The sequence below is a fragment of the Falco cherrug genome, chromosome 9 (assembly GCF_023634085.1).
Source record: "Falco cherrug isolate bFalChe1 chromosome 9, bFalChe1.pri, whole genome shotgun sequence".
Lineage (NCBI taxonomy): Eukaryota > Metazoa > Chordata > Aves > Falconiformes > Falconidae > Falco > Falco cherrug.
In genome coordinates, this window is record NC_073705.1 from 13,442,285 (window position 1) to 13,461,844 (window position 19,560).

The window sequence follows — 19,560 nt, forward strand, 5'->3', positions numbered from 1 at the left end:
GGCTATTCATCAAAATCTGTTTTTCTGAGCCTACGAGGAGTCAAAGAAGGCCTGATAGCTTCTTGGCTCCACTTCCAGCCTCCTAAACTCCTTCTGCCTGCCAGGGCCATGTTGTCAGTGCTGCTTCAGCTGCTCTGCTTGGCCTCTTGTTCCTCTTCCCTTTTGCAGCCCCCTGAGCTGGGAGGGTCTCCCCTGAGTGTGCACCTTTGCTCTGGGGGATGTGCCAGGGAAAGCGAGCTGCTGTTGTTCAATTCTTTTGTGCCATAAAGAAGCTCTGAAGGAAAAGGCTGTAATGTGACTTCAGACAAAAGGGACTCAATCATTACACTATAATTTGATTGCCAAGAAACAAACATAATGGTCACTTTTGCTCCCGTCCTTCCAGCAGAAGGCATCTGTTTGTTTAGAGGGTCCTACAAGGACACATGACTGAAAAAAACAGTTTGTAACTTTATCCCAATGCACAGTATTCTTCTGCCTGGATATTATCAGGTGACTGTCCAAAACCAATAGGGTTTGCATTGCTGGTTACTACAGTTTGCTTTTCTGTTTTCTTTTCACCTAAGCAGAAGAGGCTTCTTTGAGACAGTGTCTGAGGACGCTTTGCTCTCCCCTTGGGATGTGCCCTCAGCAAAAGGGCCTCTGTGCTTGGTCACCCACCTGCAGGCAAGTGGCAGTGGCTAGGTGTGACAAATAGAGAGGGTACTGAGCAACACCCTTGCCATTAACATTTCAAACACTTCATAGTTCAGCTGAAAAGCTACTGCCTTAAAATGCCTGACCTGTGACTTAGCTGTGGGGATGGTGTTACTCAGCCTTTTCCTAGCAGTTTCCTCTTGCTAGCAGCTCCTCCTGGTTCAAACAAAGACTGCTGGAACATGCAGCCTGTGCTGCAGGGCTGGGGAAATCATTTTGCAAGGAATGAGATGACTTAATTTAATTTTCCTTAGCCTGCAGAGCATCCGGCTCCATCACCTTTCTCTTAACCCTAGAGCTGATGGATGGCCAAGTTGCACCTCCTGCTGTACCTCTCCCTCTGTAACGACTCCTGTCCCTGTGCTGTGAGTAACTGTGAGGGCACCATGTTTCCCACATTTAATCACGTGTTGGACCAATCCAGTAAAACTCAGCTCAATCCTGGCCAGACTAACCCGCTCCTTGACTGGCAAAGTCTTTCAGGCTGTGTTACTCTTCCTCACGCAAGCCCCTAGCAGCATGCAGAGACAATCAGGGTAAGGATGGCTCTGGCTCAGCTTCACCTCTTCCCCCTCTCTGCAGTGTTTCTGAGTTTGCCAGGTCTGTGCTCTGCAGCCAGGTTCCCCTTTCCATGCTGACTGCCTGGCAGAGGCGTTTGGGAAGTGAGCAGTTCTGCTTAAGAGGTTTTGCAACCCTGACTCCTTACAGCTGCTCCTTACAGCTGTTGCAGTTACTTCTCATCTTTCCTGCCTGCGGACTGGGACAAGGTACAGCTGCTGGGCGAGCCTGGCCACAAGCGTGGCTGTCACCCATCCTTGTCTGTAAGCCTTTATTCATGCTGTAGCTCTTGTCCACAAATCATTCCTGGCCCTGGGCTGCAGGGTGTTTCCCCGGTGGGATGCACAAGGGACCACTACCTTCAGCAGAGGGGTTACATAAGGTTGTAGGCGTTGCTAGAAGGTGTCCTCCATTTCAAAATGAAGTCTTGAAGCTCTTTGGGGCTGCTGCGATTTTGGTGTCAGGGAAGGGGAGCTTCGAGCAAGTTCCACATTGCCTGCTCCGAATCCCAATGTCAATTAACCAAATTCCATCTTTCTCCTCTTATTCCAGAGCTGAAGGCATGGGAAGCTGTCCCTGGGACTCTCTAAGCCATCTCAGGTCCCAGTCCCCTGCTCAGAGTTTCCTTCCAGCCCGCAGTTACCAACCGCTCCTCGTGCGAGGCTCTTGTCACCGCAAGAATGACATGGTGTCAGGGTGTCAGTCCGTGACTCGCCTCGGCAGTCTGAGGGGTCACTAGCTCAGCTGTGCCTGGAGCACAGACCTGCCTGGGAGGACACCTTCTTCCCCGGGAGCAGTCCCAGTGCCGCACGCTGGAAGTCCTGGGAGCAGGCTGGTGCAGCAAAGGGTAAGGTGGAAACAGTGTGCTTAGTATTTTCAAGGGGGACAGAAAGGAGTTAGGCATCCAGCTTCCCTACGCTTTTAAAATGTTATCCTGAAAACACCTTTTTTCTTTTTGCATTCTTCAGTTACCTGCAGCGTGCCGTAGTCTTGGCTTTAAAATGCCAGGGCTTTGCTTTAGCTTTTGCAGTGGGAGCTCTCTCTTAATCTTCAATATCAGAAAAGCAGCAAATGTTACATGCTTCTTTTGTTTGCTTTGTTCTCCTCTCCTGGAGGATGTTGCAACTGAGTCCAGCTAAGCAGGGAATGTTGTTTCCAGCAGTCACAGCTTAACACTCTTCAGTTTTCTTGAAACTCTGTGGACATTTGTGACCAAATGGTGGGGGAAGTCAGTGCTTCAGAGGGCTAGTAACAGTGGAAATATCAGCGATGATGTTGACATCTCAGAGAGAACTATGTAAACATGGCTGAATAGTGCCTCACGAGGTCCTGACCAAAGTTAGCGGATTGAAATTCAGAAGAAGGGGAACGAAGCATCCCCTTGCAAATTCTGAAGGGGTTCTGAGCCCCATGGTGCATGACTGACCGATGCCTCTTGGAGACGCCTGTGACAAGGTCAGTGCCAGTGTCACCGTGTCCCCCAGACCCCGGGTGCCTGTGACGGAGCACCTTCTCACTTGCATTGCTGTCCGTCATGCCTGAGCAGGTCTGGGAAATTCACCCCCTTGCCGATCTGTGGACTTGGTCCAACAACAGTTGTTTTACAAGTCTTGGTGTCTGTTAAACACACTCAGGTTTTCCCAGTCTGAGATGACTTGCTAACATGGCTGTGGCTGCCTGGGTTTGCCACATATGCAAAATCACCACCTGGAAACTTCAGGATACTTCTGAATCTTTTGATATGAGACTTCCAAGCCAAGACGAGGTGATGTCTCCTTTCTGGGAATGAATCACACCAAAGGCTGGGGACCATTCTGATCTCCTTATGTTTCCATCCCCATGAAGAAGAAAGTGACAGCCTCCTGCCACTGGCAAGTTGTGTCAGGCAGTAGCAATTCGCCCTCCTCTTAGCCCAGGGTGTGCTGTGAGCTGGATACCACCCTGGGAACCCTTGTGCTGAGGGAGAATGGACTGTGGCCGGGGTTGCATCTTCTGGCACGTCTTCCCAGATGGCAGGGCCTTAGAGCAAACCCAGAACACACACAGCTGCAGACGAGCATCATGGTCTGCCTCCCTCTTTCAGCTAGGATTAAAGGTTAAGAACCAGGCAGATTGTTTTGTAATCTTGTTAATGACCTCATGACAAGAATTATCACTTCTATCATGCCATGCTTCCTCCTTTCCTAAGATTCTTTAGGAAAACCTCTGTTGTGTCCAGACGTTCTGTCTGGGACAAGTAAAATTGCAGCTTTTATTACTCAGAGATGTTACAGTAGCTGGATGCCTGTTGAAGTCTTCCTACCCTGTCTCCAAACCCAGCCCATGGCTAGAAGGATTAACAGGAGAGCAGATAAGCTCGTGCCGTGATCTAGCTCCGTGTCACAGATTCCTGGCTGTCCCACTTTGCTTTGCTCTGTGGTCAGCAGGGACAGATGACCTTCCTGTGCCAGGAGCACACCTACTTCTCCCAAGATTGTGTTTCCTTCAGGATTGCTCATGGAAAACCTGAGGGGTCTGTGAACAAGGGCTCACACATACGTTCTAGTTCAAAAGGCCAGAGGCCACACAGTTATTTTGAGTGATGGGGGAAGAAAACTGGTCATTTTTGTTGGGAAGTGCTGATTCACTGCATGGTTACTGGAAACACTTTGATGATGTTCCTTTCAAGGATAACATGATACTTCATTCTCTGGTCTGATGGACAGCTCAGGAGCCTGGACTTTGCTAGCTGTAGGGTGCACATTCGCCATTTTGACAGTCACCTTCGGGGAAGGCTCAGCTCACGTCCTGCTGCCGGCGGAACCCAGAGCCCAGCAGGCTTGTGGCTGTGGTGCCTGCAGACCCTGGCTTCCCAGGCTCCGGGTAGCAGTGGACGCTTGGCCATATCAGTGATGGAAGCTGTTGTCACACATCCAACATCAGCGCAGATGTCAATACCTAGAGGGATGTTGTGCTGAGGATTAAGGCACTAGATGGGTCTGAAAATCTCGGTCTTGCTGAGAGAACTGCACAAGTCACTTGGGGATTCACAGTTGTTAGAGATGTTCTTGATCTCCCCTATTCGTTTCCCATAGTAAGTTCATCTGTTACACCAGTGGTGTGGTGCTTGTTCTGCGGATATAACTGGGGCAAAGGGGGCAGGAGTGGCTGGCTGTGGTTGAGGGGGGGTCACACTCAGCCAAGTCTTCCCATCCCACACAGAAATCTGGGATTGGTGCCCCCAGTGAGTGGAAAGAGGCTATTCCAGAGAGAGCAGCTGTAGCTCTGGCCCAGCTCCACATCAGCTGTAAATCATTGTGGTTTGGAAGGCACTGATTTTGCGTCCTCTCAGCATTTTCTTATCTCTGTATCACTTTTGATAATGGACCCTGATTCCATGTGGCAACAAACAGAGGCTGAGACCCTGACAAATACAGTTTCTTTATGGCAAAAGGAACAAAACATACAATTTTAACTCATCATATCACTTCAGAGAGCATCAATTCAGTGCATTATATATCATGTGAAAATAATTGAAATGGCACACTAGAAAGCCTCCTGATTTTCAATGTATCACTTTCCTTCAGGCTTTCCTGTGTTTTTCCTGTTTGAGTAGCTCTAAATATTTGCCGCTGCCTATCCTCCTTATCAGTCATTGCTTTGGGCATGCTTATCTGGTTCCCACCCTCCTTCCCTAAGCTAGCCTGTTTTTTCATTTATGGGCAAGAACCTAAAATTTTCCATGAGCTTTCTCCTGCAAACTCAACCCTGGGAATCGAAGACACTGCTTGATTTGAAAGGAACGTGGAAATTATGCCACCAGGTATGGAAGTCCTGGGGCAAGGTGAAGGGTGAGGCAGCTTTGTGATTACAACACAGCCAGCTCTCCTGATGATGCAGGCTTCTCTACTCACCCTTTGTGTCTGTCCTCCCTGGACCTGTCTCCCTGCCTCTCCTTCCCCCTTGTGTCCATCTGTGGAAAGCTTTTCTCGGAAGGTGGACCTGGCTTCTTATCAGCCCATAGCCACATGTCCCTCCTCCCTTCCTATGCCTCTGCTCTGCTGGCTTCGGAAGAGCCACTGGACTTCATTTGATATGGGGATTCCCAGTGCTGCTGATCTCATGTCATAATTCCTCCTAGAAGCTATTTACAAAGGAGACCCCAGGATCTGTAATTCTCATTGACATCTGTTGGCCTTTGTAAAGCATTTAGAGAACAATAACTGAGTGGAGCTTGGCTTCCTTTTTACTACAGGATTGAAACAGGAACAGCTTAATGACAAAAGAATGGATACCAGACACATGCTTGGTTATTTGGTGCTTCTTTTCACTTAATTACAGAAAAGTTCCTTAAGGAGTACAAGAAATGTGGTTTTCCACCTTCATGCCAAAGCAGAACTGAGCTCGAGCCCATAACCAGCACAAGGAGGAATAGCCACAGGGCAGTGCCCCAAGGAAGCAAGTCCATGAGCCAGTGGTCCTCTGCCTGCTCCATCACGGGGTGGGTGTTAGACTCCTTTTGAGTGAGTTTCATTTACTGCATGCAGAATTTTCCTAGTTTCTGTTAAAGAAAACCTGCTAGCTATGTGCAGATTTCCACAGAAGAAAAGCAAATTTCTTTGAAACTCTCCAGCAGGATGGAATTAATATTTGAAAGATTAAAAAGCAACAAAAGTTGAGCAAAGAAAAAATTCTAAATCAGCACTTAATCCATTGGATTTTCAAAGTCCAATAATTTATTAAGAGAGTATAGAATTATTTCAGTTCTTTCAGCTGCTGTTGGAAAAATTTTACCCCTTTAAAAGCACAGTGCTGGTCCTTAATAATGCTGAGACAATTAAGGCTGTAATATACAATGCTGTACACTTTAATCACTTATTTGCTGTAGTCCACTATTATATCACTGTAGGATGTTCTAAGTCTATGCAATTGTAGTGAATAGCCTTATGAATCTAAAACGTGCCTTTGGCATGGAATCCAAAATGGGATGTGTACCACAGCGTATCTGCTCTCAGACCCAAAGGCATATATAGGGTAGAAATCCTCTGCTCCCATAAACTCGCATCCTTTTTTTGTTATTACCTGTGTGAAAACCCCATGTTATTGGTAATACAGTTAACATTAAACAAACCACAAAACCTCTCAGTTTGGGATTGGAAAACTGCATGTACTGGTCGTCTGAAGAATCCTCACCCTAAAATGTGGCAGAGTCAAGCAGTGCTGCAGAGCCGTGCTGCAACTGCAGAGTCAAGCAAATGACAGGACCTCATGCAGGCAAGAATAGATGGAAATCCTGAGGAGATCATATATGATGCCGAACGGTAGCCTTTGCTCTAAAAGAAAAGTCTTCATTATGATGAGCTTTATTTGGTGTGCTCTGGAGTAGGACACAAGCATTTTTCCACGCTGAGTAGAAACATAGTAGAGTTGATCAGAAGTTTCTTCTGCCAGTCTATCTCCCTTCTCTAAGTTTCGGTAAAGAACTTCAAGTCCCTGCAGGAATAATAAAAACTAAATCCTTTGCTTTAATGTTGGTAGAAATGTCATTATGCACAGCTTTCTGTAATTTCATCTGGAAGTGATTCAAGTTGTTGCCTCACACATAATGGCAGTAATGCAAGAGCCAGACCGAGCCAAGGGAAGCTGCTTACTTAATGTGAGTGAACGCTAGGGATGAGTAGACACAAACCTGTTTTGAGAAATTTTTGCTTATACAATGTAGTTTTTAAAATTGCCACCTCTCGTGGAAATTCAAAACGGCACCAGTGAGAGCTGTCTTTATGATAGATCCTGATTTGGGTTACAGATGTGAGCAGAACTTGCCTTTGGGTCCCTGACTTGAATACCTATTTCTGGTCTTTATGCCTTTGACTGCCTTTCATAGGTGAATCATTGGTAGAGCTTCACTGAGAACAGCATTCAAATTTATATACTTACCTCAACTTCATGTTCACAGATGCTCTGGATCTAATTTCAGCTGTGTAGTTGTTTTTACTTAACCCTGATGGAAAAGTCCCCTGTGTTTTATTTCAGTAGAATTAACCTGGACACTTGTAAGGGCATTGAGCTCACCGCAGAAGGCTGTTGGGAATATCTAGCTTGTGTAGGGCTGGGGTGTAAGTTATTGAGCAAAGGTCTGTCCATCCATCTGTACTTTTTGAACAGTACACTACTGTCTGGGTTCAGACTTGGTTTAGATCTCAGTTCCTGGCTTGATTCTGCTCAGGGGAGTGTTTTCATCAGCTGGGTGTTTGAGGTCGGGGGCCTCAATGCACTGCTGAAACCCGATTGCATTCTCTTATTCCTTCCGTTCAGTCAACTACAAGTTCCTTTCTTTTGCATAAAGCCAGATCTTGCTAGGATGCGAGTAAAAACACAGTATCACATCTGGAAAAAGAAAATAGGCAGTGAAATTATGCCCTTTCCATTTTAAATGGCCTATTTATTAAATAATTTTTGACCTTACCCACTTTGGATCTGAGAAGCGTGGAGCGCAGCTCCTGGTCAAGCACAAGGACAAGGCTGTTGCTTCAGCTGTGGCATTTTGCCATGGCCCTCCTTGTAAGTACACATCCAAAACAGACAGACAGGCCAGAAAACTATTTTATTTCATAGGCAAGTTCTCAGAAAGGAGATTTGGTGCTAAAAGTTGAATGTCAGTTCAACTGGTGATCTGATGTTGTTGTTTATTCTAGTTTTGGTTTTAGTATTTCTGTTAAAAGTTGAATATTACTGCTAAATTCCAGACAATATGAAAAGATATAAGATGTCCTATTAAAGCAAATCAATTTGTTCTGCTGTGCCCTGATCAGCCATGCTGGCTGGAGTGGGGTGAGGCTCGCACTAAATTGCAGCCAGATGTTCTCCTCCTCTGCAGGCTGCTTGGTTTGGCCAAAACTGGAGAGGCCAAAGTCATGTCAACTGAAAATCAGGAGTCCGCTCACCTGGAAGCCGATGAGTATAGGCTTGAAAAGAGCTACGAGGAAGATGACTCAAGCTCTGTCAAGCATTCTCTGGTTTTGATGAGATGGGAGAGGTGCCAATACCTCTGCAATTGGTTGTGCTCTGCCTGAGGAATGATTAATCCCTATGTGGGATGCTGTTTGCAACAGGAAGGGAGAGGCTATGTAATCTATTGACTGCAAATATTGTACTGTGGAATAGGGAATGTTTCATTTTAAGGTTTCTGTGTGTAATTTGCCTGAAATAGTTTATACTGTTGAGGAAACAGGATGGCCCACAGGGCAAGGTGTGCTTGCTGCTACCTACGCAGCAGTATTTATAGTGGGATCATTTAAATAAGCAATGCATAAATGATACTATTTTTATTATTATTTTTTTTTATTTCCAAAATCACGTATGTTGTTTCTGGAGGAGAATACTCAGCAAATGGCTGTGCAAGCTGGTAATTTTGAAGATAGGTGAGGCTTTTGGATCAAGAGGGAAAGCGATTGATTCTTCTGGCATTTAATATAGAAATTGCATTAGGTTTCTTAGCAATTAGAACATTGGGTTACCTACTTCCATCCAGTTTTAACAGAACACTTGAGGGAAAACCAGTCTCTTCCTGGAACTGATGGAGGAATGGGGCATCATCCATCACTCTGGCCTCTGACCAGATCTCTTGATGGCTGCTGATCACAACCTCTGCTGATCACTTGATGGCATCTACGAGAAATGAAAGGCAATTTGCTATCTAAAAAGGGTTTTCTTATTGTGTCACAGAAGTGACGGCTCTTTTGGTTAGCTTTCTCGGGCAGCCTGAACTCCATGGCCAGAAATTTGAACTCAGTCCAAGCTCCCTAAGAGTCAGATTGAACTGACCAAGTACTTGGTTCCTTGAAAACATTGTTCTGTGCCTGACAGAAGGCCTCTCAGTAGAAATGGGCTGGCTACAGGCGCTGGGGGCTGTTATACCCCTGCATCCAGAGGCTCTGACTGGGGGACAGGAGAGCAGGTGTGCGGCTAATGAAGAGATGGGACACAGCTTGATGCAAGCAAGTGTCCATTTATTAGTGATTTTCTTACAATTATATATGTTTCTACCTTCTACATATTACACACTGATTGGTTAAATCTTAAGCGTAAAAAACACTAATTGGTTAATTTTTAAGGCACACCGTTAGAACAATAGATACTTACTAGTTTATCTTGACCTAGCAATAATTTTTATTCCAAGGTTAGGGAGTTTCTTTCTACGCGGCTTTCTTAATTACATATTGGCGCCATCCGTTCCCTTATCTGGCTACTTGTTTCTCTGTCCGTCTGGTTGCCTCCTCAACTGTGATGGCTCAGGGGTCTGCTGTTAGCTTTTTCCTTTGCTCCCAGGGCTTGTGCCCTACAAGTTCTAACAGGTCTCTATTCATCAGGCTATCAGTACTTGGACTCTTGTCCTTGAGGCCTTGTCCTACACAGGTGGTCCTGGCTCTGGCATCCTTCAGTAGCCCCAGTCAAAGGCACGAACGCTACGATGTTAAGAGGCACTTCATGCTCTCTTTGGTAGGCTCAGTTTTCTTCTGGGAAGATTTTGAGCTAGTAATTGGTGTCCAAAAGAGATCACAGGGAGCGGACCGTCCCTCTGTTCCCTTCAGACCCCAGCCAGCATCCTCATGTTTACTTCTAAGCGCTGCCAGTGTAATAGCAGGTTTGCGTCACTTGTTTAATACAGTGTTACGAACTGTTCTGGGAGGGCTGTTGGAGAGTCGTTTCGGCTTCTCCCAGCCAAGAAAATAATTCATGTTTGTTTTCTGAGTTTGTTTTTTCCCCACTGCTGAGGGAGAGATAGTGTCTTTACAGGTTGTCAAGTTTCCATGTGTACATGTGATTTCCTTACTCCCTGCATCTTCGTTTCAGGCCAAAGTTGCTCATATTTTGCAATGTTCCTGAAGCAATAAAGTATCCTGAAGCTGGTCAAAGCTGTTCTCCCTCACTCATCTCTATCAGGTTTTCTTGGGTGGCTTTTTCACTGCTTTTTCATGATGGCATCAGCTTCAGGAAGCTTGGCTCACTGCTGGGGTTGATGGAGTTCAGGACTAGATGCAGAAAGGCAGCACAAGAGGGATGTTATAAAGCTTGAAAAGTGGAAATTGGCACTGGAAACTAAACCTGCAAGTCATGAGCCCTCAATACTAATCCAGCTCTGGCATGGATGAATTCTGTGACCATCTGCTTTGCTTCTGCTTTGGTTATTTCTTACCTTTTTGATTTCTTAGGCTGTGAACAAGTCACTAGCAATTAGTGAAGGAGCTCACCAGGCCCTGTAAATGTGGCTGAAGGTAAGCAAGGGTTGGGTGTTTAGCTTCTTAAAACCAGATGTCTGCAGAGGTGCCACAGGTTTGGCACGCAGCCCTGGCAGTATCTTGAGTAATGGGCTGGTTTTCCAAGGTCTGAAGGGTTATCATCTCTCTGGTTTTTGTTGTAGCCTTTATCTCAGTGGAAATTTGCAAGGACCACTGTAAATAATAATAATACTAACACACATCCCCACACCCATTTCTCTGTTGTGCACATGGTGAAAGCATGTGCTCAGTCTCTAGTGCCTCAGCCCCAGGGAGAGCGGGCAGGTCCACCTCTCCATCTTCCTTCAGGTTCTGTGGGGCAGAGGACAGGTCTGTGTTCCTCCAGCCATGCCTCCCAGGAAATGCGCTGCCTGGGTGAACAATCCCCATCAGCTTTCCTCTGGCTGTCCTTGGGGAGCTGGCTGGTGCTGCTCCGTGCCTTGGGGCCCTGCCTGGCGCTGTGTCACTGAAGCTGCAGGACCAACCCCAGCTGAGCATGTGTCCAGGGTTGCTCACAGCCCTGTGCCTCCAAGTCCCTGTGCTGGAGCTACACCCTACAGGTGGGGGGATAGGTGTCCTCAGCAGGATGCGGGTCATGCACTGAGCGCCTTGGTCTTTGCTTTCACTGACACAGACGGGAAAAAAACCCCCATAACCTCCCCCCCCCCCCCCCCCCCCAGACCTTCATGTCTTAACTCTGGTTAATGTTATCCGCCAAATCTGTAATCTCATGATTTCTTTTTTAACATGAAACTCTTCTTTGAAAGAGGTAGTATGCAGTGACACTGTCCTCTCCCTACTGAGTGTGAGGTTTCAGCTCAGCGCTTCCACCGCCTTGTGCGGGGCTGACGCCCTGCCTGTTGCTGGCTGGGACATCCCACTTCTCCATCTAGCGAGTGGGCCTGGCTGGAGCTCCCACCCATGCAGGACTTCCCTGGTGTGTTCTGACTTCATGTGGCATCCGTCAGCGGCTGGAGGAGTCTGCCAGACTCCTGAGTGTCCACTAGGCAAACCCACTGAGGAAAACCATCTGGAAGAGGTTTCTGTATCTTCATGCACTATAAATACACCACCCCGCTCCATTTCATTGATAAAATGAGGATAAGAGTAAACAGAGAAAAACTCTGAAGTTCTCAGGTTTCTCTTAAGGTCCCTTTTCTTACAGCAGTGTTTCCACAGGAACATAGAATCATAGAATTATATCTTGCAACAGCACACTAAGCAAAAAATACTCAGTCAGGAATAATGAAACGAACATCATATTCTTTGCAAACTGAAGGCAGTTAGGTTTGACAGAAGACAAGGGAATTATTTATGGTTGTGTAGAGGCTTCAGTCCAGGGAGTAGCTCTGCTACAGGCTGCAGGTGGACACAGTAAAAGAAAGAAGATAAATTTCGTGGTAACACTTGGTGCCTGCAGATTAGCAGACTGCTGGAGATGTTATTTGTTAAAAGTCAAAGCAGACATTAATATCGGTATTCAAAAAGTGGGGGAAAACATTCCCACCTTTACAGCCAATGTCAGTAGTTTGCTGAGGTTGGAATCAATCCAGCTGCCAGGTTTTGCACGCTTTGGCTACACTTGCCTCATTGTTTTAACCAAAATTTCAAGCTGTGGTATATTTACACTTGTGAGTTGGTATGTTGCTCAATGCAAAACAAGCTGAAAGAGAAAACAGGGAATTTTGTGGTTGGGTTTCCCATCTGCCCACTCACCTTTGTTTTTCCAAAAGTTTCTCTACTTCTTTTTTTTTTTTCCTTTTTGATGACATAAAAGATATTCTGGAGGAAACTACCTTGTAAAATTCAGAAGTTTTTCTTTCTTTCTTTTTTTTTTTTAATTTTTATTTTTGTTTGCTGATATATTTCCCAATTCTTTCCCATTTCATTTCTTTATGTGATGTTCAGGGCCCTCAGCTGTAAGCTTCTTCCTCTGACAAATCATGTGAGTCATTTGCTGGCTTCTTGTCTTTGGCAAAAGCATGCGTAAAGCTAACAAATACCTCACCCGTGGCGTAATAGCTTTTCCTTCGAGGTTTGCGATGTTTGTTCATTGCTGTTCTGCATGAATTAGATGGTGTGGTACCAAAATACAGACACGTTTTGAGGCTACTAAATTGATTATAACTGTAAATTTTATTTCTCTGTGGCATGTTAGGTGCTTCTGTGCAGTGGTTTGAAAATGTTTGTTAAAAGAAAGCCATTAACTAGGGTTCAGGATCTAAAGTTGAACTCTAGGTTGAATAAAGGCTGAATAAAAATTTTCATCTACAACAATAATCCTAATGAGACCTTGTGATATATTGAATTGGGTTTTTTTTCATGGGAGCATAATGTTTCAGAGTAAAACTTCTGGTTTTAGGATAAGGAAATACTTGTGGAGGAGACATTTTGAAACACCAACACTGGAAAAGGAATTTATTTCTTTAGAAATTTCAGAAGTTTTTGTTTCATCTTTCTCAAAGAAAAAATTCTTGAATGGCTTTATTTGGTGAACTTCTTTATTTTTAGTTTTCATTCCACTTTGAGGCAGAAAGCCCAAATTTCAGAAACTGCCCTGGGGTGCAAGTTCTGTTTTTAATGTGGTAGACAAGGACTTTAAGGTCACAAGTCTCTCAGTGTTCCCATCATTACACTTGCTTAGAAAAAATACTGACTTTGTAGGAGCTCAACCTGTCATTCCCTCCTTGCTTAAATAGTTTTGTATGTTTGAAAGTTAAATGTTTCAAAGCTGGGAGGACTTTTACCTGAGGAATAAATACAGAAAGAAGTAGATATTTTAGAATTTTTTCCTCTGTACTTTCCAAAGTTGGGTTTGAAGGAGGACAAGCGAACCCTGTAAGCTGCAGATGGAGGTTGCAGAGTCCTGCTAGAGGTGGGGACAGGGTGCAGGATTCCTGGATGCCAGCACGGTCAGGTTTCCAGTATCTATTTGTGACCACCACATTTTTCCAAGCCTCAAAATCTGAAATGCCAGGTTTGAACTAAAGCAACACAGAACCAGCCCTGAGCATGTCAGGGAGGTTCAGAGGTAACTTCCCAGGAGAAAAAGCTGTTCTGTAACTTTGGCTACAGAATTCACTAGGATCCTCCTGTATGTGCCACCAGAGATGGAGAAACCAGGATCCAGCTGCAGCTGCTGGCAGGTCTGGTGAGCAGCTCGGAGGTGGGCGATGCTCTTCACTGCCCAGGGCTTCCCAGAGCTCTGCTCCAGTGAGCAAGCGAACCCAGCATCCATGCCACCACACGTGTTTCCAGAGCCTCTTGCTTTTTGGTTGATGAGAATCATCAGATCTAAACTTTCTACCTGTTCCTCAATTCAGTGACACAAGGAGAGGTATCGCAGATGTCAGGCTGCATTTTGGAAGTCTGATGCGATTTCTAACCACTTGAATGAAGTCACCCATCGCAAGGAACCCATAGAAAAACCCCAACAACCCCAAAACAAAAACACCAAAATGAAAATCGCAGTTTACTCAGGGAGACTGGTTTCAAGGAGAAGCAGGAACTCAGATTCAGCTCCTGGTTTTTCTTCATGTTTATTTTGTAGTGTGGAAGCAGCTTTACTCTCCCTGTGCTTCAGCTCCCAGATCCTGCCCACCGGGTGCTCCGTGTCTTTTCTCCCACCCATTTCCATGCATTTCTGTGCTGTGCTTAACCTCACCTCTCCTCCTCCTTTGCCACGCTCAACACATCCCTTTGTGTAGTTGTCTCAGCCCCAACTTTAACAAACAAAAGTCCTTAATTTTTCTTAAGGCAGTTTAGGGAAGGGAGAGTGTTTGAAAGTTCGCACTGAGGCCCTGGATGATGTCTACAGTGCTTAGTCCTTGGGGCAACTGCAAAGAGTCTGTCTGTCTGTCTGTCTGTGCATCCAACACGGACAGATGGGGCCCCAGAGTCCTTGGGTTTATGGGTTTTCTCCGCATGCTTTGTTTATTTAGTGACTCTGAGTCAAACCTGAAACATCTGAAGGATGCATGCCTTGAAATATTTTACCCTTTAAAAAAAACAAAACACCAACACTTGAGGACAAATTTGATGACAAGGAGCTGCTCAAGGAGAGATCTTGTACAAGAACGTTTGTGCATGAACGCTTGGTCAGTTTAGGCTAAAACCAGATGGAAAATGGGAATCCTTCCCACATCCTCATGTTTTTTACGGCATGATCAGTGCTCTCCTGAGCCTGTCAGTTACCTTCTGCTTTTTGCGTGTCATTTTTACTGTCGAGGCTCAGCAATGCTCTCCTCAGAGCAGTGTTTAGCGGACAGACCTTCTTTGTTAGTCCATTTTGCATGTCCCCCAGCTGCCAGTGGTGTGGCAGTTGGGGCAGATCATAAAGTATAGGTGGCTTTTTGCATGGCCCAGAGCCACCAGTCATGCTGTTGTTCAGCCAGCCCTCCAGCAGTCAACCAGGTTTTACTCACTGCATTAGACAGTCTGTTCTGGTGCAAATCTTGCCAAAAATAAAGCTTCAATCCAACATTCAAAACTCCCAAAAGAATAACGACCTTAATATCATACTGAATGCATGAGGGATTTATGGCTCTGCCAGACATTGTTCAAGTAGTTTCTATTTTAAAGGGAGATTGGGCAAATAAAAGAAGATCACCAAGGAAAAAAAATATTTCAGACACATAATCATAATAAAATAAAAAAAAATAATCAGAAAATTCAGAGCACAGTCTGGATAAAACTCCCAGGAGACAGGAGGTGAGTTTGTCCTGCCACCACCAGCCCTGAAGGCAGACTCCTCTGTAATGATTTTCCCTCTCCCCTCCCTGATGGTTCTCCAAGAAGGGAAATGTTTTCTTCTGGCTGTGACGTATCAGGAGCAGGGGCTGCTCTCCTGGGAGCAGAGTATGGTGTTTATGGGCAGCACAGGTAAACACAGATTTTTGGTTTGGCTGACCACAGGAACTGGGGTGCTAATTCAGCTCTTCTCCCAGATTTCTTGAGTGCAGAAGTTGCCAAGTCTTCCCTTGCCTCAAAGTATTTACAGGAGGTGTTCTTTCACCACAACAGCATTTCTTGTCCCATAAGCTGTGTCTAATTAATAGGTTCAAGGGTGTAACCCAGTCACACCTTGAGATCATACCCAGGTGAAGCCCAGCTAGGAATAAATACTGTCTCAAAACCACTGTGGTTTCCTCGGGTGGTTACCTGGATGCTTAAGGCAGACAGCAGCAACAGCTGGAGTTTGCATTTCCCACTAAACCGGGTGAGGGGAGCTATGGGTGGACATGAAGTCGCCTGCATCAGTGTGAAAACCTCCTCCGATGCCAGTGGGATTGCACGAGGTCCAGGAAAGGATCTGGGCTCCTCTCTGCAGGACAGCCATGCATGCATGTGGGCTCCAGCAGCCTGTCCCCTCTGGGTAAGGGTGTATGATGTGCAGGCACTCATGATACTCATAGCAATATTATTTAGGGGACTTCACGCAGCTTTCTTGAACAGCCCCTGGTAATTATTCACTGGCACACATCTCTCCTACTTGTTACAACAGTTGTTAGAGGTGGTTCATGCCAGTAGTTTTCTTCCTGGACACCCTGCTCTCTCCTTGGCTCTGTGCTACTCCCAGCTCAGCCCTGGGGACTGGTAATGGATAACCGCGAGGAAATGTGGATTACTAAAAGTAAATTAAGCCACTTGGCTAGATAATAAATGCTTCTAAAAAGTTAACTCACATCACAACAAGTCTTGAGGCTGGGACAGATATTTAGTACTCGAAGAAATGGCAAGTGGGATTTATTGCTGCCCCTGTGACTCCAGTGGTTTTGTGGAAGCCCAAGGGAAATGTCGGGGAAGCCCTGACCTCTGCAAGACTCTCCCTCCCTGCAGGCTTTGGGTGACTGCTTGGCTCCATGTGCCCCCCACCTGAAGGCTCCGGGGTGGTACTGCTCCCCCTAATCGAGCTGGCCTGAAGATGCTGCAGCCAGCTGGCATGCTGGTGGCTTCCTTGCTGGTGACTCTCTAGAGTAAGAGCATAAATTGCAGTCCCTAATTAGAGACTGCATGGATGATAGTAAGTCCAGGAACAAAGACAGATGACAGTAATCAAGGACTGGATCAATAACTTTAATCCTAGAGCAGAGACAGCACATATTAATTCAAAGTAAAACCCTCTAGACTGAGAATTTAGTAGCTAGGAAAAATTGCTTTTGAATACACATTTGTTTTCTTTTTCTTCTTCTTTTTTTTTTTTTTTCACCTCCACTAATACAATGTTTCCAGAAGCCGATGGGTGTCTTCCTCCAGAGAGGAACATTGCCAACCTTGTCTGCAGTCACCCTGCGGAGGCAGCTGACAAACTGGGGAGGTGTATGACAGCTTTCCTGAGTGCAGCTTATTCCCCCCAGCAGCAAGTATTTCTCAGTGGCAGCAGGTCTAAAGCCCGTGCATGCTGCGGAGCCAGCTGGTCCCAGCCCCATCCTGGAGCTGGGCTGGAGACATCCCACTCCATATGTGTTTCGACTGCTGCTGACTGACTACCAGGGAACCGCAGTGAAGGTCCAGGTTCTGTGCCAGTCCCCAGGGAGACTGGGCTTGGCTTTCCTGGGCCCCTTCACTGCCTGCTCCTGCTTCTTCACTCAAGCGATGCTTTCCAGTGGCCAGGGGCGGGTGGATGTGCAGCCCGTGCTGCAGAGCAGGGTGACAGCAGTGTCCCCCACTGACTCAACCTGTGTAGGAGGGGGAACTCCTCGCAGTCTCGGTGGGACTGGCTACATGGGCAGGGGCTCTCAGTGTCCCCTGACCAGCAACACCTCACTGGGTACCGGGGGAAAGGGAAGAGGTTAAAGGACAAGTGGGGGAGTTTGGAAGACCTATTTGATTCCCTTTTCTTTCCCCACCACAGACTTCCTGTGTGACTCCAGACGAGTCATTTAGTGTCTCCACGGTTCCTCATTTGCAAAGACGGACTTTCCCTATCTCATAGGAATGAGACAAGGATAAATATGCTAACGAGCCTTGGATACTCTCTTGATGTAGACTGACTGAGTCCGTTTAAATCAGGACCTCCTCTGAGCAAACAGCCAAAAAAGGTCCTGTTTTTCTGGGAATACATGTGTTATTCCTAAGAAAACAAGTAATGTTTTGGGTCACTGCATCAGCACACACGGTGCTGTCTGGAAGTTATTCTTGATAACTAATTCCATTTGTCATTTATAGGATGTTGCAGCTTGGCTGTATTGCAGTGTGCTGCTTTGGGTCCTTGAATAGATAAAGGACAGGCTGTAAAGACAGAGAAAACAAAGAGTAAATTACAAGTAATATGTTCTCCAATGCAAGCAGTAAATGTTCTTGTTGAAAGCACAGAGTTCACTTGTGAAGGGAGAAACTTTTCACATCTGTGGATGGGCATCAGGGCATCATTTGCAAGGAGGTGCAGAAGTCTAATGGCAGGTTCTTCACTGCATCAACATGAGAGCAAACATGCAGGCAGAAAAGTAATTACAGGGCTGAGAACCTGCCTGTGGCTTGGGGGCTGGGCTCATGCAGTGGAGGAGAGGGATCCTGAACATCTCAGAAGGCTCTGGAAAGGATGAAGGCAGTGCTTAAGCATTTTGGTGTCATTTTGTTGACTGTTGTATTTTCCTGAAGAGGAGGGTAGAGCGCAGAGACACAGACAGCCTGTGTTGAGCTGCAGAAGCCCTCCCAAGGCAGTGCCACATGCAGGTGGGCTGACAGGACAGCTAACATCTGCTTGGAGCTAATTGACTCCATTAACCCTGCCTTGTTCCTGCAGGTGTGTGCATTGGAGGGGAAGATAAAAGGGGGAGTGGGAAAGGGAGGTGGTTGTGTGTTGGGTGGGTTGTTGCAGGCTGGATGCTGGGGATGTGTCTGTAGTAGGTGCTTTTTGTGTGTAGTGGGGGCTCATGTGCCTGGAGATGCTGATCTCTGAAGGTGGTGGTGGGGGAGCTGAGGCATAATCTATTATTTGGGGTGGTTGGAAGGGAAGCTAAGCAAGCCTCGCTGCTTATAGGGTTGTGTTTTTAGTTTAACTATTTAGTTCTGGCTCCTTTAAGTACCTGATAAAAAACATTCAAGTAATGCAATTGCTTAGGCTAATGTTTGTGTGATGTTGAGTTAGTGCTTTGCTGCTTCAGCCAAAGACTTTCTTTGGTGCCTGCCCACATAAGCCATCAATGGTGATTACTACAGAGTGAGTGAGGAGATGCTGTTGTACTCTCTGAACCTACTGGCATGATTTCTGAAACTCCTTGTAAGTCCCTGCTGTGTGGGAAGGCTGTGCTGTTGTGGATAGCAGCCTTTTGCCATGCTCTTCCCTAATTCCTGGAGCATGGCTCTCAAAAGAACTATGGAGTGGGCTCCCAGCTCTCCCTGGCTGTGTGACTGCCTGTCCTGAAGTAAATGGGGGGGAAAAAGGGGAAGAAAATAAATATGTATTTTTGCTGAAAAGCCAGATGGAAAAGCCAACAAAGGGGAAAATAATGACAAGCCAGCAATGTCTTGGCTGATCTCTATTTTCTGTCTGTCTCACCGATCAGAGATTAATGCCATATAAAAATGGTGGTGATGGATGGCAGGGTTAGAAGAAATAACACTTACTTAGTGGTATTTTCATTGGAGTCTGGAACCTAGCTGATGCTGTCGGCTACTCGTGACTCTTTTGACTAAAGCTGTCCCAGTAGCCCCTTTGACACAGGGTGCTGGTAGGGAGCTCTCTGCTCGCTGGGGGTGGCCTCACGGTGCAGTATAGCCAGCCAGTCTGTAGGTTTTTAGCATCCACGCTAATTCCTGTGGCTCCAGGGGTGGTCTGGTAGCCAAGGCACACAGGCTGGCCACTGTATCCACATGGGAGGGCAAGAGGGTGTGACCGTGGATTCTGATGAGATTTCTTTCATGTGGCACAGGTTGCTGAATGATGAACAACTGGAAACATGAATGCTGACATGCAACTGTCGTGTTCCAAAGCTTCAGCCAAAAAGGAGAACCTGTCCCAGACTTGAGTGATTTCACGTCTCCTGTGCTCCAGGTGAGTGCTGCAGCCCCAGGCTCAAGGGCTGTTCTCGTTCTCAGGTTGAAACGG

At 46.2% G+C, this 19,560-nt stretch overlaps 1 long non-coding RNA gene across 1 annotated transcript in view; it reads left to right on the forward strand.

Annotated features, from left to right (window-relative positions):
- The first annotated feature begins 1,814 nt into the window (after positions 1-1,814).
- LOC114016641 (uncharacterized) overlaps positions 1,815-19,560 on the forward strand; it is a 118,615-nt gene continuing 100,869 nt past the window's right edge. Inside the window, exons 1-2 of the long non-coding RNA XR_003561216.2 lie at positions 1,815-2,101; positions 19,385-19,506. This is a non-coding gene — a long non-coding RNA (uncharacterized LOC114016641). The remainder of the gene's footprint in view (positions 2,102-19,384; positions 19,507-19,560) is intronic.